The sequence below is a fragment of the Cavia porcellus genome, unplaced genomic scaffold, assembly GCF_034190915.1.
Source record: "Cavia porcellus strain 051 isolate PalLab524CR breed Dunkin Hartley unplaced genomic scaffold, mCavPor4.1 scaffold_35, whole genome shotgun sequence".
NCBI lineage: Eukaryota > Metazoa > Chordata > Mammalia > Rodentia > Caviidae > Cavia > Cavia porcellus.
Window position 1 is genome coordinate 2,596,583 of NW_026947518.1, and position 6,000 is coordinate 2,602,582.

The following is a 6,000-nucleotide window of genomic DNA, read 5'->3' on the forward strand; positions in this document are numbered from 1 at the left end:
CCACAAACAGGAAAAAGTCTTAGTGAACTGCCCCTCAGACAGATAACTTCTGTCTATAACATATAAAGCATTTTAAAAAATGAGACCACTAAAATTCAAAGACCCAATCCAAAAATGAGCATCTGAGATGAATAAACAATTTTGAGATGAAGAAATACAAATGATAAATAAATACATGAAGAAATGTTCACCATCAATGGTCACTAGAGAAATGCAAATTAGAACCACACTGAGATTTCATCTCACTCCTGAAAGAATGGTCAAGATCAAGAAAACCACCAACAACAAATATTGGAGATGCTGTTGGGTAAAAGGAACGCTTCTGCACTGTTTGTGGGAGTGTAGACTGGTGCAATCATTGTGGAGATCAGTCTGGAGATTTCTCAGAAAGCTGGGACTGGAAGCACCTTTTGACCCAGCTATTCTACTTCTAGGCATATTCACAGAAGAACTGAAAGCATCATTCCACAGTGATATATGTGCACCCATTTTTAAAAATAGCAAGAGGCACAATGATAACCATTTTTGATCACCTGATATTCTATTTTCGCATCAAGTACTATGCCCATCCTTATGTTCAAACAAACTCTGTTTTGTTAACTCACTTGAGCTTTAATAATCTTCAAAAAGTGTAATAAGAACTATAGGAGTAAAAAAAAGAACCCAAAAGTGTAATTGTTATTGTGAAGAAGAGAGGAAAGGAAGGTGGTCTAAGAGATATAAGTGCCTGTGAGTGTGTAGGAAGGAAAACCATATTACTGAGCTTTGTTCGTTCATTGAGTGCAACTGTCTGGAATCTCGCTGTAGGAATGTTCACTTTATATGCTTTAATTTTATAATTTGGACAACTGTTTCTAATTAGACAATATATAACCTATTAACTAGTGATTTCCTATATTTTTTTCTTGAAATTCTGTATGATTTGTATCCTTTTACTGCTTTGTTTTTATGTTCTTTTTTCTCTATAAATAAAAAAAATTAAAACTGGAATTTATATCTTTTATTTATTTTTTGGTACTAGGGATCACACTGATTACCTAACACTTGCCAGGCAGGGGCTTAAGCCACTGAGCTAAATCCCCAGCCCCCCAATATATATCTTTCACATTTATCATCTTCAGAGTAGTTGCCTCTACTCTTGGACTTGATACCAGCAAGCATACCAAATGTGAATAAAATCAGTCAAGGCCAAATAACATTCAAACAAACCAGCTTCCAGTAAGATCAGTCATAGTAAGACAATGTAAGTAATACAGTGTTTCAGTTTTAGTTAATAGGAAATTAAGGACAGTTACCATTATGGCATAACCTGCTATTTTTGGGTTACCTCTCTGTGCCCTCAAATCTAATATGAGTAGACAGACCGGAACAAAATATAATCAAACTAAACAGAGCAACAAGACTACTGTAGCTTTTAAATCCTGATACACTTTTAACAATGTCCTTTGCCTTCTTTTTTTACGCAATTCCTCACCTTTCTCCTTCTCAGGATACTATTATTCATGGTTCAAAGTGATATTAGTTTAGTCTCTTATGTTCAGTTTCAGCATACATAAAAATAAAGACATCTACTATGAAGAGAATGAGACACATTATGGTAATCATTATCATCTTCCCCAAAATCCGTCTTGAAGGTCAAAAAAGCCTGCATCATCCTGTAATTATTTGATTAGTTCTATAATGTTCAATATATACTCAATGTTTTGAAGATGGGAACAACTATTTGGAAGAAAACTAGAGACAGTAAGATAGACAATGAACATCTCAGGGGACTTGCTTTGAAACCTGTGTTTCCTTAACTTGTTTCCTTATGAACTGTTTTGTTTTGTTTTGTCATGTTTAATCTTACCGTCTTTAAGATAAAAAACAAGTTTGTAGAACATATAAGCATGTTAACAAGTTTTTGTTGGATTACTGAGTTAAATTGTTCGCAGTCTCATTATTTGAATATCACTTTGTATGCTTTAATTTTGTAACTTGAACAATTACCTCTAAGATGACAATATGTAATTAATCATCTAGTGATTTCTTATTGTTTATTTTTCAGAAATTCTGTATTATTTCTACACTTTTTGGTTTTTTTCTTTAAACAAAAATAATTCACCAAAAATGTGAAAATTAAGTTTTAAAGACAAAATGTAAAATACATAGACACTATCCATACTTGAAAGTGAAAAGCCCATTTCAGTTTACCATGTTTATTTACAAGATGCCATGTTGAAGCACAAAGACACATTAAAAAATCTAAAGAGGTATAAGTGATTAACTGAAAACCATACAAAATGGGTACTTGAGTAGAGCTCCACTTCAGATTTGTCATTTCTGGAAAATTTGTGAAGAAATATTGACATCAAACTTCTGTATTGATTATTTCTTCAGGTCTACTTGGAATTTTTAAAATAAACTTAGATCTAAACTGTCTGAAGAGTGCTGCTTTTTCTATGTATTTAACAACAAACATGGATTGCCGTATGTCTCACACTGTTAATACACATAGGATCCAGTGAGCTCTTTCAGATATGTAACAATGATCATGTGTGCTGAGAGAATTCCCATAACAAATAGGATTTATCTCTTGTGTGAGTTTCTTCATGTATTTCACTTACAATTTGGACGCTGAAAGTGTCTCCACTTGCTTATGTAGCCAGTGGTTTATCCCAGTGTGAATTGTTTCATGTGTTTTGCAATGCCTGTATGTGGTAAAAGCTTTGCCACATTGTTATATGCCTAGGGTTTCTCACCAGAGTGGAGTCATTGATGTATTTTACAAAATCCATGTGTGGTGAAAGCTTTCCCACATTCTTCACATAAACAGGGTTTCTCAACAGTGTAAATTTTTTCATGTATTGGACAATGAGCATTTCTGCTGAAACCTTTCCCAAATTCATTACATATATAAGATTTATGCCCAGTGTGAAGTTTTTCATGCATTATGCAATATGTACTTGTGCTCAAAAAATTCTCATGATGCTTATATACACTGGTTTTATCTTGAGTGTGAACTTTCTTGTTGCTTACAATGTCCATGTCGGGTAAAAGCTTTCCCACATTGCTTACATATATAGGGTTTCTCTCCAGTGTGAATTCTTTCATGAACCTTAAAATTTGCACGTGTGTTAAAAGCATTCCCACATTGCTTACGTACATAGGGTTTCTCTCCACTGTGAATTCTTTCATGTTTCTTAAAATATCCCCATGTGTTAAAACCTTTCCCACATTGCTTACATACATATGGTTTCACTCCAGTATGAAATCTTTCATGTTGCTTACAATGTCCAGATTTGGTGAAAACTTTTCCACATTGCTGACATACATAGAGTTTCCCTCCACTGCAATAGTTTTCATGGATCTGAACATTGTGGTGTGTTTCTGATTCTTTCACATTCACATTACCTTCTGCAGTACAAATGAATACTTCTTTACACTGATTCCAAGATGTATGTCCATAGGATTTCCCTAGCTTTTCATTTCTGTAAAAAAAAATCACATATAGGATTTATAACCATATTACAAAGTTTTTATTGAAGAGTTGAACAAAACTGTTTGCAGTCTCACTGTTTGAATCCCCACTTCATATGTTCCACTTTTGTGTTTCATTAACTATTTCTATGAGCAGCATATGTAATCATTGTCTTTAGATTTCTTACTATTTATTTAAACTTTAAAAGTGGTATCATTTCTACTTATTTTGTTTTTTTTAGTCTTTTCTTACATTAAATTAAAAAAAAAAGAAACATTCACAGTGAAATGGGTGTCAGTTTAATGACTGCATTAATGTCAATTTCTGTTTTTAATGCCTGCTAAGAAATTCTGACCGGGAAGTAACAGAATGTCCTTGTAAGACATGTTGAAAACAACCATTCCCAAAAAACTGGTACACATTTGGAAATCTTAAAATTTGGTACCTTTTGAAATGCAGAATCTTTATCTCCACTTTGGGCATGGGTACATATGTGTATCACATACAGATCATTATGATATGTTTCCCCATCACAATCTCCCTTCTGTCCTTAACCTGTAGTTCCATTTTCAATATGGTCAGTCTTACTTTTCTCTATTAACTCTTTCATTTCATTCCACAATCTATATTTTGGTTTCTCATCTAAAAGGTACCCTGTGACCTTTTAGGTTTTATAGCTGAGCTATTTCACCGAATTGATGGGAGAAAGAACCACCTGTTTCTTATGGCAAATGACATTATAATCATTTATTTTTTGACATTATATAACACATTTTTTTCTTTTTCATGCTGGGATTGAACAACAGCTATTAGCATAAAATCTATAGCTTTTTAAATATGTTTTAAGAGATTTCTGTTGCTCATTAAGCTGTGAAGTTTGAACTTGAATTTGCCTTTCTGCAAAATCTGATTCCTAGTGTGCTGGATTTACAAGAATGCACAATCACAGAGAGTCTATTAACATTTTTCTTCTCCACAAATCCAGTGATAGATAGCTAAGCTTCTTCAAGGCCTGATCTATTATAACATTATCTGCTTTGTAAATGAGTAAGCGTGTACCAGTATTTTATGTGCATCTTGAATTTTTAAAAATATGTCCAGGACAAGTGTGAGGGGATCAATTTCTAGAGACAACTGCACACTGATATTCAGAATGAGTGCACTTAACATTCCACCAGCCTTCTAAGAATTTTAGTCAGAATGGCTGATGCTTTAGAGCATGGCTTGTAAACACAAGAACTCTGTTTTATTTCAAATTCTATTGCAATCTTAGCAATTTTTAGATAATGACTGTGTTGTATTCACATGTAAATATGGGTAGAAAAACTGAAGGGAGAATGTCATAACTCCTTATACGTCTTTGGAGAATATTACTGACAATAAATTGAATGGTGCCTCATTTCTTTGGCGGTATTTTTCTGCTGACTCACTAATTACTCAGGAACATTCCTTCTCGTTATGAGTGCGAATTACCTTAAGTATCTCCAGTAAATTTTGCATTCTTTTCCAGGTTCCTCGATATCCCCAAGTCCTCCTGAATTGTAGACATAGAAATACCAGTGCTCATAGAATAATACATACAAATTAATAGATTTTGTTTAGAGTTATGATATAATGTGTCCAGGTCTGAGGTATTTTTAAAAATATTTTCACATTGTGTTTAATGAAACAGCACTGATCAGCGACATACAACATTCTTAACACTCTTGAGTAATCAGTGAGTTACAGAGGAAATTAAAGGAGAAATTAAACAATACATACAAACAAATGGAAACACAAATACAACGTACCAGGATCTGTGTGATGCAATGACAGCTGTCTTCTGAGGAAAATTTATTGCACGAGTTCCCACATTAGGAAAACAGAAAGAATTCAAATAAATGCCCTAATATTATACCTCAAACGTCTAGAAAAAGAAGAGCAAGTCAAGCCCAAAGCCAAAAGAAGAGAAGAAATTATAAAGATCAGAGCAGAAATCAATGCAATAGAGACTAACAAAATCCAAAAAAAATCAATGAATCAAAGACCTGTTTCTTTGAAAGAATAAATAAAATCAAAAAGCCCCTAGCCAACCTTATTTAAAAAATGGAAGAAAAAATTCAAATCCATGCAATAAGGAATAAAAGAGGTGAAATTACTACAGACCCTAAAGAAATACAGAAGATCATCAACACCTATTTTGAAAACATCTACTCTCAAAGGTTTTATAACACAGAGGAAATAGACCAATTCCTAAAGCATATGAAGTACCACAGCTAGGTCATGAAGAATTTGGGTTACTGAATAACCCAAATTCTATTAATGAAATTGAAAATGTAATAAAATCGTTACCTACAAAGAGCCCAGGCCCAGAAGGATTCACTGAAGAATTCTACAAGAAATACAAAGACCTAATGCCAACACTCCTCAAATTCTTCAATGAAATGGAAAGGGAAGCAATCCTTCATAAATTGTTCCTAGAAGCAAATATTACTCTAGTACCAAAACCAGAGGAGGACCCAACTGAAAAAGAGAACTACAAACCAATCACCCTAATGTAC